This window comes from Pleurodeles waltl, chromosome 2_2, assembly GCF_031143425.1.
Source record: "Pleurodeles waltl isolate 20211129_DDA chromosome 2_2, aPleWal1.hap1.20221129, whole genome shotgun sequence".
NCBI lineage: Eukaryota > Metazoa > Chordata > Amphibia > Caudata > Salamandridae > Pleurodeles > Pleurodeles waltl.
In genome coordinates this window covers 56374916-56396767 of record NC_090439.1, presented here as the reverse complement: position 1 = coordinate 56396767, position 21852 = coordinate 56374916, and positions in this window count along the sequence as shown.

Here is a 21852-nt window from a genome sequence, read left to right as displayed (position 1 = left end):
AATATCTGAAAGATGTCCCAGCTGATGTGGTGATTCTGCAGGAAACACATCTGTCCAGGCAAGAAAATTAGGAGATATTTCAACCATATAGATGGGTACAACAGGTTGCAAGCTCTAATTATATTGGGGTAGTAAGGGAGTGGCTATTTTAATAAAATAAATATCAATATAACCTTTGTTGAGGGCCCAGTAGATAAATCTGTGAAGCAGGTTGTGGGGAAATTGATGGTATATGATCCTGCTTTTACATTGGTGGGATATTATGGACCTAATAGAGATGAGATAACCCCATTGACAGAGGTGTCCCATCTGTTACTGCAATACTGGGACCCTATAATATGGACCGGGTATTTTAATGAACTATGAACTGGATAGGTCCTCACACAGCAGGTCGAGAGTTAATGAGAAGATGCACGCTCAGGTGCAAATAATGATGTCCCAATTTGGGTTAAATGATGTGTGGAGAGAGAAGATGGGGCATGAGAAAGGATACACCTATAATAATAAAAAATACAGACACCAGCCTAGGATTGATTATTTTTTAATAGATGGTGTCCTAAAAGAGCTAGTGGAGGATGGTACAAATGTTGGGGTGCATTTATCTGCTCATTCTGCTATGAGCCTGAAGCTTAGACTTCATGTTACTAAAGGAGAAAGAAGGTGGACCTTAGATAGAATGCTGTTATTAAATGAGAAGGTAATTGCGGAGTTATGGGCAGAAGCAGTAGAATTCTTTAAGTTAAATAAGGGCTCGGCTTCACTGGCACTAGTATGGGACACTTTCAAAGCCTTTTTGAGGGGGAGACAGATAAGGGCAGCCTCATTTAAGAGGAAAACATATAAGGAGGAGATAAGTAGATTAGAAAGTCAGATACAGCAAGTTGATCAGAGAGTCGTATTACAGAATCTTGAAGCAGGTGAAGTGGCCCAGCTATGTAAACTGGGTCAGGAGGCTTGTGCAGAATTTGCAACGTGATAGATTGAAGTGTGAGGCAAACAGGGTGACACATTTTGAATATGGTGAAAATAGTGGTAAAATCTTGGCCGGGAAAATAAAATCTGAGGTAGTTAGAAATAGGGTGGTAGAAATTCACGGCGGAAACCCCGAGCAGGTCAGGAGAAGTAGGGAAGAGGTGGAGGAAAGCTTTTATAATTATTTCAAAGAATTATGTACAGAGGAAATAGAGGTATCTCCATCGAGGGTGAAGCAGTGGTTAGGGGGATTAGAATTACCTACCCTGAGTGAAGAAGAAATGGAGATGCTTAATGAACCAATCAACTTGTCAGAAGTAGAGCAAGCAGTCCGGTCTAGTAAACTTGACAAGCCCCAAAGACCAGATGGACTACCGGTGGAGGTGGTACAGACCACTAGGAAGCTGTGTTATGAATTTTCTGTGGGAATTATGCAATAATATACTAGAGGCGGATGAGAGCTTCCCCCGTCCTGGAATGAAGCTATCATTACAATAATTCTAAAACCAGGTAAAGACCCCAATAAATGTGAGTATACCACCCAATATCCCTTTTAAACTGTAATTATAAAATCTTTGTAACGGTTTTGACAGGTAGGCTAGGGGGTGTTCTGGGGAAGCTTATCCATACAGACCAGAAAGGTTTTTTAAAAGGAAGGTACATGTATGAATTGACCCACGGGTTGATAGTGTTGTGTAGCCATTTTAGTTATAGCTTCATGCACATTATTTTAACACACTAGGCCGCTGTGCACTTTAACCTAGATATATTTTATTCAGCTTTGTCTTATTATTGTTACAATAACCATTTTCACGGTCTTGTTTTAATTTCCGTCTATCTAACTGTTTTTGCCTAGGCCAGCACTCTGTTGTCAAGCAAGACATTCTTGATCACTCTGTGCTTTTTCCAAGGCGACAGCATGGTACATTGCTGGTGAACGTGGTAGAAGTTTAGTCTCCAGCATTTGTAGAAAACACACATCCTTACGTAGGGACATTTTCTCAGAACATCAGCTGTGTTATTATAATAACACTTCCTTGTTCCTTACACATTAGAGGGAGATTCCAGCCAGGGAACCACGACTGTATGCTGATTGCTGAATGCTTTGCTACAGATGCTAAAGCAGACCACAGGCCTTTGCTCAGGTATCGGGGTTGATTTCTTCCCAGGGGAACCTGAAGGACAGAGTTAGAGCTTAACATGCTGTGCTCTATCCTAGCCTAGGTAGGAACTAGTCCATTGATTATAGTGGCAAAATTATACTGTTGTTTTTATGCTTCACTCTTCTGATCACAATTCTAATACTGTCATGTTGTGTTGTCCTGGTTATTGCAGCTCACCCTTTGCTATCTATGATGCAGTCATTTTATTAAAACTCATCATTAAAACACATACTGTTTCTGTTTGTCATTTATGTATGAGACTGAATTGTAAATGGGAGAAATGGATGAGACCTGAGTGACGATGACTTCCCCGAGAAGCCAAGTATGTGAAGCGCACGGCTGCCCAGTCATCCCTATCCTTGGGTAGAGATGAGGCACTGCTAGTTAGCCGGAGCGAAACCCAGACTGGAGCGACAGGTGTCACCAGCAGTGGGTTAGACTTAGGCGGTCATTCTGACCGCGGCGGGCGGAGGTTGCCGCCCGCCATGTGGTCACCGCTGAATGACCGCCCCGCGGTCAAAAGACTGCGGCGGCCATTCCAACTTTCCCGCTGGGCCGGCGGGAAAGCCCCTGCAACAATGAAGCCGGCTCCGAATGGAGCCGGCGGAGTTGCAGGGGTGCGACGGGTGCAGTGGCACCCGTCGCGATTTTCACTGTCTGCTAAGCAAACAGTGAAAATCTTTGTGGGGCCCTGTTAGGGGGCCCCACGACACCCGTTCCCGCCAGCCTGGTTCTGGCGGTGAAAACCGCCAGAAACAGGCTGGCGGGAAGGGGGTCGGAATCCCCATGGCGGCGCTGCACCGGCGGGAAACCGCCGGTTCCCCTTTTCTGACCGCGACTTTACCGCCGCGGTCAGAATAGCCCAGGAAGCACCGCCAGCCTGTTGGCGGTGCTTCCGCTGCCCTCCGCCCTGGCGGTCAGAGACCGCCAGGGTTGGAATGAGGGCCTTAGTCTCCCACACTGCGGGTGATTCTGCCGCTCAAACTCAAGTAGTCTCATTAGAATAATGAGAGCCTACGCAACAATAGGTTCAATTGATTTCGCTACCATGTGTCAAACACCGTTGGCGGTTGTAATGGTTGACACTACAAAACCATTTGATAGGTTAATTGGACCTATTTAAATGAGGTGTGGATGTTTATAACTTGGGTTGTCAGTTTTTAAAGACATTCTTAAAAATTTACCACGATCTGTGTGCTAGAATTCTGGTTAATGGTTCACTTTCCTCCTCATTTAAGATAGAAAAGGGAACGAGACAGGGATGCCCATTATATCCGCTGTTGTTCGATCTATATATTGAGCCATTGGCTAGCAGTATTAGAAGGGATCAGAGGATCTCCCCATTTATGTTGAAGAAGCTATCTAGGAAATTTTCTCTATGTGCAGATGATTTGATGATATATACATCTAACTTAAGTCAGGCTAAACTGGCACTGGAAAAATTGATGGTGGAATTTGTGAAAAAATTGGGTTGTGCAGTTAATGATCGAAAGACAGAGGTTATGGCATGGAAAATGGTTACTCCTACAGTGATAAAACAGGGAATTAAGCATTTATGGGTCATCATAACGCATGATATAAGTAAATTAGTGGACACAAGCTTCATAAAAGTAATCAGTGAAGTGGATCAATCTCCCCCTAACTCTTATGGGGCGGGTGAATTTAGTTTAGATGGCAATTGTGCCTAAATTCACATTTAATTTTAACTCTGTACCTTTAATGTATAACCAAGACTGCTTTAGGAAACTGTAAGGGAAAATAAGTAGCTTCATCTGAGCTTCTAAGGGAGTTCGTATTTCCTGGAAAAATCTGAGAAAAAAAAAGGAGAAAGGAGGATTGGCGTTCCAGGATATGCAATATTATGCGTGGGCTTTTTTTCTGAAAAATGAGAGGGAGTTCTTTAATCAACCAGGATGTTCAGATTTGGGGCAGATTTTGATAGCAATGATGGAGGAAAAGTGTGAGCGGCAGAAGTGTTTTTTTATATGAGTTTGGAGCCCCCAAATTTCTAAAAAAAAATCGATTTATGGTGCTGCAGGATCTAGCAAAGCTCTGGTATAAGTTAAGAAGGATTGCAAATCTATCATAATATAGTGAACATGCTCCTGTTTGGGGCTCACCTGAATGGACAAAAGATGATTTTGCAACCCCGCTGAGAGAAGCTGGATTGTTAGAATGGGGAGAGTTTTGTTACAATGGAGAAATCAGGTAATTTGCAAATTGGAATATAAAGGCAAGGGGTAATCTGTCCAAATTTAAATATCTTCAGATAAAAAGTTGGGTGAATCATCTAAATAAGGAAGTTGGAGGTACAAACAGTTTGGAGAAACTAATACAGCTGGGAACTGTTGTGAAGAAGGAAGTGGCCAGATGGTACTGGTCAATGATGGACATTGTGGACGATGAATTTACTCTTCCAGAAGAGTTGTGGAAAGAATGGTTGCCAGAGCCACAGCAAAAATATTTATGTCAAGTATCTATTACACTTTTGTACAATATGGTTAAATCCGCTGCTTTAAGAAGGAATCATTTATTTTCTATTCAAAGAGTCTTTTGGACCCCAGCAAAGCTCTCCAGACTGGATCGGGACACTAGGGTCAGGTGCAAAAAATGTGGAGCGGAATCCACAGATGATTTACATATGTTTGTGGAATGCCCAATGCTCAGTAAGTTTTGGGAAGAGGTTGGTGCAGCAAATAACTGGGGGCCCCTGCACTGCCCATGCCAGCCCCCTGACAGGGCCCCATGCAGCTCTGCAGACAGTGAAAAGCGCAATGGGTGCAACTGCACCCGTCGCACGGCCGCAACACTGCCGGCTCCATTTGGAGCCGGCTCCCATGTTGCGGCCCACATCCCAGCTGGGCCGGTGGGCGGAAACTCTGTTTCCGCCCGCCGGCCCAGCGGTGATATCAAAATGGGCACCGCAGGAGTGCGGCCGCATTGGTGGCCGCACAGAGGTTACAACTTCCACTATTGTAATGAGGCCCTAAATATTTAAAATGAAAAAGATAATATTTAGGGTTTAGAAATTATAATGAAAAGATACTGGACATTACAAAAGCAAAATATTGTATTCTCTTTCTCTAAAAACCATTGTGCTTTAGAAAGAGATACTTGATTTAGAGGCATACATCTTCAACACATTTTCTCTAAACAGAGCACAAGGGATGGGACAGAGGGAATAACTTTTAGGTAAAGCGTGCATCTCTTTTAAAGGGGACATTATGGAAATGATTTAAAATATTCTGCAGGTTATAATAACTTTCAGGGAGAGATCCAGTGTGATTGACCCTCTTTACCAGATATGTGGGGCACCACACAGGCCTCCTCTGTATTTCTCAGTAGCAGAAAAAACTTTTAGGACACACATACTTTCTTGAGCTCCGTAGCGCCTTGTAAATCCACATTTATGATATGGTAATGCAGACTGTTTTTTTTTTCCAGCAAGTAGTCTGCTTCTTGACACAATAGATTCAAGACAAAAGTAGAAGCATTCTTCACTCTCCCCATGGCAGGTAACAGGAGTATCATTTCAGTGTGAAGGGTGCTTCTTCGTCTGTATCCTAAATACAAGAGTTGGCAATTAAGGGAGACCTCACACTATTGGTGGGTAACTATACACTAATTTGTTGAAGATCCCACTGCTCCATTTCCACTATTGCTCTAGAGTGAAATAGCTATTGTCTGGTATTACCAAAGTTGACACAGAGCGCTATCTACTATAAAGCGTAAAATGGTTTTGGACAACTTTAAATCTCTACTTTCTTCTCCAAATTGCAACTGCTCCCTTCAACTGGAAGCCAAAATCCTCTGCAAACAATCTGACAGAAAACATGCTGACTAATGGAGATGACATGCCTGCCCTCAGAATTCCCAGCATCATGAGGGTACTGCCACTTTTTAAAAATGGCCACTCACCTACATACATGAACAATATAATTCATCCTCAGTTGAATTCTATACCTGGAAGGGGAAGTGCTGTACGTCAGCATTCGTACTGTACTTGAAAGTGAAGTGGTGTAACCCAGACATGTTCACTACTGAGGGGCACATCTCAATGATAGTTGGTTTCTTCATATCCTCACCCAATACTGACTTTCACTATTGCGACCGTCAACATCTACTTTAAAAAAGCTGAGTTACATCCTGACTACCAAGTAGGAATTCTCCAGCAAATCAGCAAATTATTACTTATTTAGAGCATTTTACATTAATGCAAATACAGCCCCAGTGGAAATGTGAGCACCTCACAAAATGTACATGGTTTATATGATATCATGTAGAAGAATAACATTGTTTGAACAACGTTTAGAATGCATTTAGGACTTTCTTAGCAAGACTGTTCATGATTTACATACATATTAGAAACAAAGAATAACAATGTTTGGGAGTTACACATAATTATTAGAATATCAGATCATAGTTAAGAGGAGGGGAAATGGGATGTTTAACAGAGGTTTAGACCAGGAATACATACCAATGATCATCTTGTGTCACTTAAATACACTGCACCATCAGAGCTCATTCAGGATTAGTGATCTAACAAATGAAACATCACTTTAAAAAACTGTACTATCTGCTCTTTATTTTTCCACATTAATCAAATTTGAGGCAAGCCTACAAGATTAGATCAAACACCATTTCAGAAACCAGATTCAAGGAACCAAGGCCCATATTTATACTTTTTTGCACCGCATTTGTGACATTTGTTTAAGCAAAAGTGGCACATACGTAAAAAATATAATTGTATTTTGAAAGTTTACATCACTTTTGCTTTACAAAAATGACACAAATGTGGTGCTAAAAAAGTATAAATATGGGCCCAAATCTCTCAAGTAGCAGTAGAGAAGCAAGATCTAGTAGAGGTGTTTTTAATATGTTTTTTCATTGTGAGATTTTGCTCAATTTCACAATAAGATATACAATACAGTATTTTATGTGAATTGTTTTCATGTGAGGACATACTATGGGTAAAAAAGTCACACCGAAATCCTCCAGAGGCAGGCTCAATTAGAAAAAAGTCTTGATGCAAGACATTTCCTGGGCATACCAGTTTCACATTAACAAAACATTTGACGTGAAGACACTCAATTGGGGACCCTGAACTTGAACCTGGGGTGGGACTTCGTCCCCCAGGCAACCTTGTGACCAACTAGCACTTAGAAGTGCCTTCTGACTCCCTCAGCGCGGGACGTGCTTGTGAAGACACTCAATTGGGGGCCCTGAACTTGGACCTCGGTTGGGACTACGTCCCCCAGGCACCTCTGTGACCAACTCGCGCTTAGAAGCACCTTCTGACTCCTGCAGCGCAGGATGTGCTCGTGAAGACACTCAATTGGGGGCCCTGAACTTGGACCTGGGATGGGACTATGTCCCCCTAGGCACCCTTGCGACCAACTCATGATTCTAAGCGCCTCCTGACTCCCGCAGCACGGGACATGCGCGGGATGCGCCTGGGCGAAGAACATCATTGCCTGACAGAGGCTGGGCTGGGCACTATTATCATCTAAAGAAGTAAGTTTTAACTTTAAAGTTTGACTTAATTTGGTTATACATTTTTGCTGTTTACTATTTTGCCACCCAGAGATGGGGAAACGAAAGGCTGTGGATACTCTCACTCATGCCAGTGGCTCAAAAAATCTAGGAAACGGCTCAAAAATAAAACAAGTCTTATACCTAACCAAAGAAGCCACTCCTTGGAAGATATAGATATTTTAATAGAAGAAGTGGAGGATATATTAAGAGACAATTTGAATTCATTGCCTTTACAACAGGACCCCCCCTGCTATAAAAATACCATATGTATTTAAGAAAAAACAACAGCAGCCCAACCCCTTAAAGGAGACTGAATTAAAAATGATCACTGAAGTGCCAGGGTTGGAACTACCCTGAGTGTCCTGTAGTGGGTTGGATACAGCATTGAGCATTACAGGTGGCCCTCCCATAGGGGATAAGGCTCCCTGTCCCCCTTGAGCCCTGAGGTTTTGGTAATCCCTATGATTCCATGTTCAAATCGGTATGGGCCTATGAGGAATGAAGAAGGACCTTGCAACATTGCTACACACAAACGCATTGGGACATGTATGGATGTTGGTGATGATATTAATTCACCCTCAGGCTTGGATAGATCACTGAGATTGCATGATAGCCTTGATTTGGCCTCTGTCCATCGTAATCTAGATGAAGTGAAGATTTTGATGCTGTCATTGATGAATAAATTGACAAGGGATCCTGGGTAGTTATGTGGTTGTAGCCATTCCTGACCAAGATTGGATGTGCCCTAGCCATTCCCGACCAAGATTGGATGTGCCCTACCCTGTTACAAGGGGCACACCCATTATTCTAGCTGCAGTTGACAATCAGTACCTACAGCCTGGTCCTATTTTTACCTCCACTCTACCTGCTCCCCATACTGAAGGTCTACATGCCCCTCTCGAGGACATAAAGCACAAGCGCGTGACTGATGGTAAAGATCAGATATTTACCAGGCCTGATAGATCTGGTAAAACTATACCTGCTGACTATAGCGAGGATACCGGGGGGGGGAGGGGGTTCATTCCCAGGTGCTGAGTGGAGCAGCTGTCCCACCAACTTATTACACTGAGTCACCCGATGATGTTCCACATCCGGTTGGAATGAGATGGCTTGCACCCAAGAAGCATGCTCAAGCCCCTGGGAACAAAGAAGGTACACTGTTCATGGTTGAAGTTCCCAAATTGCCTCCAGGGACTGTGGAAACCCGGGACTCTTTGCTAAATAAGGTTATATACTGGCTGAGAGTCCAGCAGAAATACCTCACTATTATCCGTGCAGATATTGTGGAGGTGGATTGATATTGTCAGCCCAGATCCAAATTTGCTTTTATTTCTATTCGTTTTGTGGACAGGTTGTTAATGATTAATCTGATTGATTTTGAACTGCGCACTTGCTATCTCAGGGAGTCTAGTGGGGTTGGTATCAGACTTAAATCTTCTCCACCCTCTGCTAGTTTATCTACAAGTTGTGAAGATGTAATTGGCAGGAAGGCTGACATTAGCCACAAGCGTGCCTTGACCTCGACAGAAAACAATTTGAACTTATCATTAGGTGTTGACTTACTAGCCACCAATTCCAATTTAATAACTTCCACCTGGGGTCCGGTGGGCAGGTTGGGGCGTCTAATAAGTCTGCGGGTTATGGGGAAGCCCAGTGCCCTGACTCCAATTTAACAATTTTTACCTGGGGTTCAGTGGGTAGGCCTGGGGTGTCTATCGAGCCTGATGATTATGATGAAGCCCAACATTTTGGGTCCAGAGATTTGGGAACTAGAACTGAAGTTCTTATCATGTCTTGGAACTTGGCTGGGCTGAGTAGGAAACTGTTGGATCCTGATTGGGTCAGTTATATAAATAAGCAGGATATATGCTTATTTCAGGAGACTTGGACCATGGACCCTGTCTCCCTGGATGGGTTTTTATCATACCAGGTGATGGTCCTACCTGCGGATGGAAATATTGACGTGCCAAGGGAAGTCTACTGATATGCAACCACTTGATATAAAAAAATGATTCCCCGGATTTACTTGGTATGCAGCTTGTATTTTATAGAGGTTTTGAGATTATTATAATTAATACTTATGCAAGGTCAGTGTCGCGGGGACAGGAGTCCCAGACTCTAATTCAGTTGTCTGAATATTTAGATACCATGTCTCCCAACACCACGGTAGTGGTTGCAGGGGATATGAACTGCACATTTGAACCCTCTTATTTAAGCAATGACCTAGCAGCTGAAGAGGATGAACAACAGGGTATTCTTCGTCTGGCTAATGAGCAATTCTGTAGCCGATTCTGTGTTGCCCTATAGCTGACATCTTTGTGTCTTAAATATGGTCTTAGGGTCTGTAATGGTCGAACGTTTTCTTATCCAAATAGTGCATCCACCTTTAAACGAGGTAAATTGTTCAGTGTTATTGATTATTTTTTATTGGATGTCAGGTTATGGCCAACATTGGAGGACATGAAGGTGGAATTTCGCCATGATAGCGACCACAACCACTTGCTTTCTACCCTACATGGTGTTGAATTTAGGAGGTCCTTGAATACTCATTACACTGTTGTTCCTGAGCCACAACTGAATAACGGTCTTACCCGTGTCAGGTGGCCAAAAGTACTGTCCAATCCATATACGATTAGGGAGATATGCACATTGTTTATTGGTGTAATGGCGGATTATGAGGGACATGAGGTTGCCAATATTCCACTTCTTACTATCCATGAGATAATGATACATAAGCTGCAGACCTTTTTTTACTAAGAAACTCCTAATAAGCAATTTGATCACTCACCTAAAAATAGAGAATGGTTTAATAAGGACTGTTCAAAGGCCAAATATTTATTAAAACTAGCTATTGTGTCTCGCTCCCAGGGAGCGATTAGAACAACCAGACTAGCCTATTATAAAGGTATAGCACAGGGAAAGAAAAGCTGGGATGACTCAATCTGACAGAACCTGTTGGATGCTGCCAGACTGAACAATAATATGTCCTTCTGGAAAGTACTGTCTGACAGACTTAGAAAGGGCAAGAACATAATTCAGACCTATATCCAGCCAGAGAGTTGGGCTGATCACTTTTCTAACCTTTATGCTATGCCCTGGAATCCTTCCCCTTGTAACCTCTAAACCCAACAGTCAGCTGCAGTGTGCCTACCATTTGGTGATCCGGGAACAGATGTGGGCAAACCGGATGACCATATTGTTTTCACCTTGGAGGAAACACTAGCTGCAATTAATTCTTTGAAACCCTCCAAAGCCCCAGGTCCAGATAAGATACCGGGGGACCCATATAAGTCTGAGCCAGTGATTTGGTCCAGTTATATAAATATGATATGTAATGAAATTGCAGCGGAGGGTCCGATACCCAGCACCTCGAAAGTGGCCGAAATAGTTCCCATCTATAAAAAGGGAGTGGTACATTTTCCTGGCAACTATAGACCTATTAGTCCTATTGATAATCTTCAAAATAAAATTGCAAAACAACTTCGGGAAAGGCTTTTAGATTGGGTTGACACCCATTATGAGATGTCTCCACTTCAGGCAGGCTTTTTCCCCAAAATTAGTACAATGGATCAGGTTTTTAGGCTGGCCCTTTTATATTGGAAATATGTAACGCTTGCCAAACAAAAACTGTACATTGCCTTCGGTCTCCATTTGACATGGTCCTTAGAGGGAAATTATGGGATGTCCTATATAAAATAGGTACTCCAATTAACATAATCTACCTCCTACAATGGTTACATGAGGGCACATACGCCCAGGTGAGGTGGGGCAATCAGGGTGTATTGATATATCACATTGCTATTCAACGGGGGGGTCTGTCAAGGTTATGTTTTGGCACTAACCTTATTTACTTTACACATAAATGAGGTGGTACAAACTGTGTCTCTTTGCCAAAATGATGCCCCTTTCTTAAATGAGCAAAAGATCACTATACTGCTTTTTGCGGATTACTCCCTCCTTATTTCGAAGACCCCAATGGGTCTCCAGACCATTGGGGATAAGTTTATAACCATCTGCACTGATCATGGGCTGGAACTAAATGCTAGTAAAATGAAATTAATGGTGCTTAGCCCACAATCGGCCAGGAGATGTACTATCACTTTAGCTGGGGCCCTTTTGGGGGAAGTAGGTTCAATAGATTACCTGAGTGTGAGGATCTCTAATAAACTGCTCTGCGAAGAACAGATTAACAAGAGTGTGTCCCTTCTTCAACATAGATCTGGGGCCATTCTGCACTTCTATAGGAGTATAGCTACAAAAGCTGTTTCTCCGGCTATAAAGATTCATTTATCTAAAGCGCAAAATGCTGCTATTTATGGCGCTGAAGTGTGGGGTTCTTGTAAAACCTCTAAATTATCGGTGGGCAAGAACAACTTTGCTAGAGCACTACTTGCATGCCCATATATCATCCACCGATTCCCATTTTTTTGGATCTTGGTTTTAATCGTATCTCTGACATGATAGCCCTTAAACCTCTACTCTTCTGGGTAAGAATTTGGCCCACTGTCCGGCTTGTTGTTTAAGGGTACTCTCTTCTTGACCTCTTAAACAGATCTAATGTAGCATCTATTCCATGGTTTAGGCATGTTTCTAACTGGTTCTGTACCCTGGGGCTTGGGAATTATTGGGAGAACCCACAGGACTTAGAGAAGGCCTATAAACTGCCTTTGAAAATAGCATACTGGTCCCACATTAGGACTAACTATCTCCTTGGCTTATCACATAGATGCTTAACTAACGCTTTCCTTGGTTTTAAATGGTATCCCGATTTCAAGCCTTTTTTAGATCTTATCCCCGATATCTTGGAGAAGAGTTTGTATGTTCGCTTTCGTTATGGGTGTATACCGCTACTGACGTATGCCAGCAGTCGGAGGTCAACGCCGGTACTTAGTTTATGTCCATGCTGTAATTCTGCTTTGGAATCAATTTAACACTTTATTTTCTTCTGTACAACTTATGCCCACCCCTGTCGTAAGTGGATTTGTCCAGTCTGTCAGATGTTGGGCTTTAGGTATTTTGCTATAGCCCTTAGGATTCTTCTGAAGGCTGAAGGAGTTAGTAGTAATTTTGAATGGGTCCTGTTAGAAATGGGGTCTTTGGTTGGCAGTCAGGTTACCCCCTGTCAAAGCAAGAACCCACGCTCTAGTCAGGGTAAGTCACCCACAATCCAAAGTATCTTGTGGCCACCCTCTGGTAGCTTGGCACTGAGCAGTCAGGCTTAACCTAGAAGGCAATGTGTAAAGTATTTCTGCAATAAATCATGCATTAACACAGTAGAACACCACAAAAATACACCTCACAGTGTTTAGAAAAATATGTAATATTTATCTGGATAAATGCAGGCCAAAATGATTAAAATGCAATAAGTATATTTTTAAATATCAGTGTAAAAATGACATAAAGTGTCTTTAGTCTCTTGAAAGCAACACATTTCTCTTGCAAACACAACATACTTGGTTTGCGTACAAAATCTCTGCAAGGAACTGCAGAGGAGGGGAGGCATGGAAAACATGGATGTGTGCACCGATTTCTCGGGCAGTTCACGGTGATGCGTTGTTTGTTTTTCACACAGGGAAGGCTTTGCGTTGATTTCCGGTGCTCTGACTTGGATCCTCTTCAGGTTGCGGGGTTTTCGGACGCCCCGGGGACAATGTGTTGAAATCCAGTGCTGGCATGACGAAGTCACAGGGGCTGCGTCGATCTGGTGGGTATTCTGTGGAAAATTCTACCGCACAGCAGGTGCTCTGTCGATTCCTCTCAGGGAGTTGGGCTGCGTTGTTCCCACTTGGCTGTGTGTCGATCCAGTGGGCTGTGTGTCGAATTTCTGGTTGCCATGCTGGCGCTGCATCGATCTTCTCCTTGAGAAGTCGGGCTGCATTGTTCCGGGTCGGCGTGCGTGATTTCTCACTGCAATGCAGGCTGTGCGTCATTTCTGGCAGGCTGTGTGTTGATTTGCACCACACAGGGAGTTCTTCTTGCAGGAATGAAGTCCTTTTGGTCCTGAGACTTCAGGGAACTGCCTTTGAAGTGGGAGAGCCCTCAAAGAGTGGCTTAGAAGTGCACAAGGTCCCCTTTCAGTTCCATCCTGTCTGCCAGGGTCCCAGTAGGGGGTGTGTCAGTCATTTGTGTGAGGGCAGGCTACTGTCCTTTGACATGTAATTGTCAGGCCCTCCACTCTCCTAGCCCAGGAAGACCCATTCAATATTCAGATGTATGCAAGTGTGACTGAGCATCCTGTGTTTGGATTTTGTCTGAGTGAATGCACATGGGAGCTATCAACTAAACCTAACCAGACGTGGAGTGGAAGGCACAGAAGGATTTAAGTGTAGAGAAACGCTCACTTTCTACAAGTAGCATTTCTAAAATAGTAATATAAAATCCAACTTCACCAATAAGCAGGAGCCATCCTAAATATGACCTGGCTACCCCTTTCAGATCAGTATCGACCACTCAAATAGTATATTCATTCATTCAGCAAGAACACCTTGGTGCCTTCAACTCAGACTGCCAAGAGGTCCATAACTCCACAAGATTTATACCAAGCACCCAAAAGCCACTTAGGGGCAAGAACCAGCTTCTACAGCGTAGGGCACAAAAAAAGAAGGATTAATCCAATAAGTACTTTTCCATGAAGGTTAAAATATACGGGACTGCAGCTTGTAAGGTGAGGAATGGAAGGGATAATGTAATATACAGTTTTGGGCCGACTGACATCTAAACTGGCTAAGCAAGAGAAACTCTATTTTACCACTTTAAAAATGGTAAATGTTTATTTGTCAAAAGAAATCTGAGGGGCATATTTATACTCTGTTTGCGCCAAATTTGCGTCAAACATTTTGACACAAATTCGGCGCAAACCTTACACCATATATATACTATGACGCCCGACCTCGCCAACGTCAAAATTCCTCCGTGTGCGTCATTTTCTGGATGCGGGAAACCGCTTTGCATTAATGACATGCAAGGTAGGTGTTCCCGTCCCAAAAATGAGTTTAAGGCTTGTGTGCCTTATTTATACTCCCCCGTCATTTTGACGCACAGGAGGGGGCGGGCCTTAAAAAACAGCGCGCAGCTGGATGTGCGCCGATTTTTAACGCCTAGGTCAGGGCAGGCATTAAGAGACCTGTGGGCTCATTTCCATGGTCTCTGACTCTGGAAGCAGTCCACAGGTGCCCTTCCCTGCCCCCAGGGACACCCCCTGCCACACCCACCCACCCCTGGAGGACACTCATGGATAGGGGGACCCATTCCAGGTAAGTTGAGGCAAGTATTTTTTTTTTTTTAGTGGCATAGGGGGGCCTAACCTGGGCCCCCCTACATGCCACTGTGCTCAATGGCCATTCCCAGGGTACAGAAGTCCCCTGGGCATGGTCATTGAGCAGGGGGCATGACTCCTGTCTTTGCTAAGACAGGAGTCATTTCAATGGTGGTTGTGCGTCAAAAAATGGCTCAAGTCCGGTTAGAGTCATGATTTTTGACTCTGACCTAACTTGCACCATTTTGTTATGCACAACCCCCATTTTTCCCTACTCCGGCGCTGCCTGGTTAGAGTCATTTTTTTTTACTCCCACCAGCCCTCAGCTCTGGCTAACGTCAATCCATAAATAAGGCGCCTGGCTGGCGCATTGGAATGGCGTTAGCCGGCGGTACATTTTTTGACACAAACCAGTGTCGGCGCTGGTTTGCGTCAAAAAGTATAAATATGGGCCTGAATGCGTGTTCTGTCTCTTTGTCTGCCAGGAGTGCCACAGCATTTGCTGAAATATCTAAAGTAAACGACAGAAGGAAGCATAATAGCATATATAAAGCAGCACACAAAGGACAACACAACAAAACTGTCAGAATAGAATGCAACATAACTACTGTAGAACACAATAGCATTAGATTGCAATAATGCTTCCAAAAAGACAACAGCACACAAAATAACAATATATCAGCACCAAAACAAAATGCAAGATAACAGCACAAAAAATAACAACATATCAGCACAACAACAAAATGCCACACAGAAAATTGCACAAACATTCGTGACATACATTACCACCTCCAGAGGCCCTTTTATAACAAGATGGTCACAAGTGTTTGGAGCAAGCACTACCTTAATTTACCACCATAAACTTGAATTGTCGTCAGTCAAATATGTTTTTTGATCGTGGCTTCGATATTTTCTAAGGTACCTCACTTTTTGCAAAGCTTACCCTGCTAGGTCTGCATGACAATGAAAATAAAATAGTGGAGGTAGTCTAAGAATCTGTGATTTGTGGCTGTCTTTTTTTTAAACCCGGTTGTTTGTAGGAAATGCTATATGAAACTGTTTTGAGTACAGGTAAATGAAGATCGAATTACTATGGCATGTCTGCCATGGGTTATAAATGTAGCAACGTGTACTTTTTCTTTCCAACTACATTTTGGGTAATATTTGTATTATGGAGAAAATCATGTCTAGTATACTGGAATCAAAACCAGACTTTTACCATGTTATGCTCATTTATACCACATTTGTTTTCATTTTCACCTGCAGCATCTTTTCTTCAGCCCAAGCACACTGACTGAAGGATAATGTTCTCAAAAGCTCTCACTTATTCCCACCACTTACCACCTGCACGGTAGCCGAGCCGCAAAAAGAAAAAGTAAATAAATAAATAAGGTGTCTGTGATAAAAAAAAATACTCATCAATGTATTATTATTAATATTATTAATGCTGGTGAAGGAGAAAGCTGGCATGTGTGCTGCTTTTATCTGAGCGCCCATTCACCTAATCCATTCACAACGTTAGGTTTATCGCGAGAGGCCTCTCGAAAAAACAGAATGATACATCCTCAATGTATTCCCAACAACCTAATCATGCTTCAAGGATTACTTTTTAGCCGAAATACTGCCCATAAATTCGTTCCGTGGTGAGCACGACTTGCGCTGGAATTCTACAGCACGTTTCCTTGATCTCTCCAAGGGCCGTATTTATACTCCGTTTGCGCCGAATTTGCGTCGTTTTTTTCGACGCAAATTCGACGCTAAACTAACGCCAACTAACGCCATATTTATACTATGGCGTTAGAGGCGTATAGCGCCAAAGTTCCCGGAATGTGCGTCATTTTTTAGCGTGAACCCCTTCCTTGCGTTAATGATATGCAAGGGAGGCGTTCCCGTCTAAAAAATGACTCCCAGGCCTTTACGTGGTATTTATACTCCCGGGCAAAAGAGACGCCCGGGAGTGGGCGTGGCTAAAAACGGCGCATTTGCGCCGCTTTTTAACGCCTGGGTCAGGCATGGCGTTAAGGGACAAGTGGGCTCAAAATGAGCCCAGAGTGCCCTCCCCTGCCCCCAGGGACCCCCCCTGCCACCCTTGCCCACCCCAGGAGGACACCCAAGGCTGGAGGGACCCACCCCAGGGACATTCAGGTAAGTTCAGGTAAGTATTTTTTTATTTTTTTTTAATATTTTTTTTTGGCATTGGGGGGCCTGATTTGTGCTCCCCTACATGCCACTATGCCCAATGACCATGCCCAGGGGACAGAAGTCCCCTGGGCATGGCCATTGGGCAAGGGGGCATGACTCCTATCTTTACAATGATAGGAGTCATGTTGATGGGGGATGGGCGTCGAAAAAAAATGGCGCAAGTCGGGTTACGACGATTTTTTCGACGTAACCTGACTTGCCCCATTTTAAGACGCCCATGCGCCATTTTCCCCCTACGCCGGCGCTGCCTGGTGTACGTGGTTTTTCTCGCGCACACCAGGCAGCGCCGGTCTGCTTGCGCCGGCTAACGCCATTCAATAAATACGGCGCCCGCATGGCGCTTCAGAATGGCGTTAGCCGGCGCAAAACTTTTTGACGCTAAACTGCGTTAGCGCAGTTTAGCATCAAAAAGTATAAATATGGGCCCAAGTATTCCGCCTCCCTCAAGGGTGCTTGAGAAAAGCTCTGATTTCTTGAAAGCAGACCTCAAAACTCTTTAGATAAACATCCTCGTTCAGCTCCCAAAAATAGATTATCAGATTTATTTTCTTGAAACCAATTCTAAAACATGCTTTGTTGTCAGTGCAAACTTTGCCTGGGCTTGGAGTGTTGTTTGAAGCAGCCTCTGTTGAAGACCATCTCCAAACGATAGTGTTTTACTTCCGGATTTCTTGGAAATATGCTTTAATTGAACCTGTGGTACAATCCATGTACAGTTTATGTCAACATTAAAAAATAAATTACTAAAGGATATATTAGCATTGAAAAAAAATTACTATATGAAATCCCAAAAGTTGTTCTCTGCAATCTGTGTATATAAAGATGCCATTAGGCATGCACTAAGGCCCAGATTTGCTAAAAGCTTGCATTAAGGGCAATGCAAATCCTTAAATGAGATTTACTATGGCACACAGAGCCATATTGCATGGCTCTAAATCTGGAGTAACACAAGGGAGTGCAAGTTGTTGCTTCGCGTTACTCTGCCCAAGGAAGGTGTTCCATGGGTGGAGCTTGGGTGTTCCCATGTATTCACCCATGGTTTTTGGAGCATTCCCATATTTACAAATTAGAGTAAACCTGAAATGCGTCAAAATGCTGTGTCTTCCCAGATGAGGTGTACTGAGGAGAGAAATGTTTATCCGCATTCTGCAACATACATGAAAGACATATAGGCCTCAGATGGTTGTTTTTGTGCAGGTAGGTGTGCCTTCCTGCACAAAAACAATCCTGCCTGCTATACAGATACTATTGTTCAATGGTGCAACAGTGTCTGCATTGGCACTTGGCAAACAGTAGTGTGCCAGCACAGTGAGAGAGAGTGTACATACCAGATCTTAGTGGATATGATGCATTACTGCCCTCTCCATTTAACCGAATGCAGTGCAGCATGGTGTTTTTCTGTGTGGCGCTGTATCAAATGTTGGTAAATCTACTCCTAAATGTATTATCAGTGTCAAACTGTCCTGTAGGGCAAAAGGCAGTACCCTATGAGCTGGTCTGACAGAACAGTGTTTTTGGGTTGTTGTTTTAGCAGTTGTGGGCCAGTTTTATGGCCAGTTGGGCTGTTTTTTACTGTTGATTTCCCTGGTATTATATATTTTTTCTATGTGCTTCACTAGTGGGGACCACTTTTATTTTTGTGCCTGGGTCTATTTTTGTCTCAGTCCGACCATGTGTATTATTTTTCAATTTGAGCCTCTTTTCCAGCACTTTTTGGAAAAATGCATTCTATGCAAGTGAGAGTGCAAATGAAAGCTAAAGAATCATGGCATTTGAGCTTTAAAACATTAGAACCACACACAGAACATATGACTGTCAAAGGTTCTTACAGAAGATGTATTCTTCACAGTTCAAAGTACACAGTTAGAAATGAGACAAGAACGTGGATGTTCCTGGACTGATGAATACACACAAAGTTTGAACTATTTAGATAACCATACATCTAAGATGGGATCTTTGTTTTTCAAGTCAGACATCATATAGTTACTTTCTGTATTCCTTACATTCCCTTTTTCCAGAATATGCTGATCCAGATCAGCTGGATGACCCAGCCTAGGCCACACCTGCACCATCAAAAGCATGTACATGGGGATAAGCGAGCCACAAGGGTGAAGAGGTTGTGACTATTAAAGTTGTAAGCAGCTGTTTGCTTCACAGGAAGGAAGAGGTATGACTGTAAATCAAATTTACCAATAAGATACATATTACAGATATGGTATACAGCAATTATTTCCTGTGGAACACAATCACTCTGAGAACTGATAAAAATGAGATCCTGAGCACCACTGCTTCTCACTGAAGCAATGGCAGGTTGGCTTTTATAGCAAACACAGAGGAGGGTTTGCAGGGGTCAGTTCAGGATGGGACTCTGAAAAGGCAGAAGGTCAGATGAGATGTGGAGGTCAAAGTCTTTGAAGGTGCTTGAAGGTGACATGTTCAGCCAAGATAGGTTTCCTGGAGCCATTTTCTGAGTTGTGATGTGCATTATCCTCCCAGGAGGTATGCTGATCAAGAGGTAGCTGTACTCCGCTTTCTTTGCACCGTATCTGTGGTCTTATCTTTATCAGCCCTTCTTCTTGATCAGTAGTGCATGGAGGTTTGAATGCTTTGAGCAAGAGTGAACCAACCTGGATACCAAGGGTTGTCAATGTCAGGCTGGGAGTCACTGTGAGAAAACGGGGCTGATTGCAGAGGCCCCCTAACTGTTTGCCCCATTTTCACTTTTTTGCTGGTGTTTTCCTGACTCTGATGGTGCCCTGGCTACTGCTATCCAGTCCCAGGGCCTATGCTTTGTGTAAAATTAGTATGCAAATTAAGCTAAATATAATTGCTATGTCAACCTACCTATAAGTCCCTAGTATGTGGTAAGGCACATAGGTTTAGGGACCCCAGCATAGGTAGTGTCCCATAGGTCCACTACTCAGATGCCCTGGGTCATTTTAAAGGCAGGCCTACCTTTCTGGTTGCTTTGAAATTAATGTTACATTCAAATTCGTCTTTGGTGTTGAAAGTACTTTCAAAGTCTTAAATTACCTTATTTTTATATATAGGTCACCCCTAAGGTGTGCCCGGGTGCCCCCAGGCTTGGGTGCAGTGTAACTATAAACAGGGACCTTATAAAATATGTTTTAATGCTATGGTGAGGAAAAATAGCCAAATTCGTTATTCCCTCATGGTAGTGAATATGCTCATAGGCTAAAATGGGGAGACTTAATTTTTTTATTAATAAAGTCTCCAAATGAGCTAAATAATGCAAGTTTGGTCTCAAACTGATTGTTGTATAAAAATGCAGTCGCATGCCATTGTTGGATTTAATATAACTAGTTCAGGTAAAGAGTTTTAGAACTCTTCATAAAAGTTACCAGTTTCAGCTTTGTAGTGCCCTTCTCTGATTGGCCAGTCTCTGGCAGTCTGGCCAGGCTCCATTGATTAGGTGTGAAGTGGCCTGGGCTGAACACAAAGGCAGTGCCTGGGGAGGTGATCTGCCTCAGCAGATGGTGAAACAGGATTGGGTAGAGTAGCCAAACCGGTCTTCAAAGGAGGGAAGGACATTTGGAGCAGCTCACGGCATCACCCATTTCCTGCAAACTCAGACAACCAGGTGCCCTCCTGATTAGATTGGGAGAGGGCAGGAGAAGGGTGTGTTAAGGATTTTTAGCCACACCAGTGGGTGGGCTCAGCCAGACCTAACCTCCTACATTCAGTTTCAGCCATTTTAGATTTTTAAAGAATGATGCTCCCTGTGACTGATTTTTACCAGTGGTCATCCAAGGGGGTAGTGGCCTGCCTGTGATTGGTCCGTTGCCCCCTTCGGCTTTCCACCCCAGGAGCAAGGGTAAATATTATAAAGCTGCCCTTACAACTTAGATCCCTATAAGCAACAACATGAGAAGAAGGACTGCCCTGCTGGACACCTGACCTGCACCTGGACATTGCACTCTGAAGGACTGCACCAGCTGCACACTTGGGCTTCACCACTAAAAGGACTTTGCCTGTCTTCAACGGGTTCAAATGTGGACTGGCTGTTTGCTACAGGTGAAAAATAGCGAACCAGAGTCCCCTGCATCAAATCCTGAAGGAACTGACCAGTGGCTAGTGGTCATTTATGGATTTGAACCATGTGCATTCTGGGAGTTGAAGTCCTAACCCTCATGTAGCAGCTCAAAGGTTCTGGAACCTTGGGATGAGCTGTGGACTCCTAAAGGACCTTCAAAGATCTTCTGGATGAAAATCCAGAAATATGGAGAACTTTTGGAAAAAATTTCCAGAAAGGGACCGACTCGCCATGGTGAGTAAAGCTGGCTTACCTCCACCGTAACCGGGCCTGACTTGCAGTTTCCTCCCGCTGAAAAGCTCCGGAGCCCCAGACTTCCAGGATTTCACAAGAGGCTTCTCGAAAGGAAGCCAAAAACCTTACATTAAAATCGGCTCACTGTGGAGGGTCAGCTTCCAGCTGAAAGAAAAATGCTCCAAAAAAGTAACAAAGTCTGAACGTAAATAGGTGACTGAGTTTTCCCGTCCAGCCACTCCGATGAGTGCTCCAGGGACATCAGATCAAGATTCAGCTTTGGCCTGGATGAAGATTTCCATCCTGAAAAATCTTCTTAGTCCAAAGTAGAATTCTTCACCGAGGTCTCCTGAGACATGTATCTGAAGAGGGCTCCAAGGAGCTTGGATCGGATTGATGACTACATCCTGCTGAAGAAAATCTTCAAGAAAAAGACT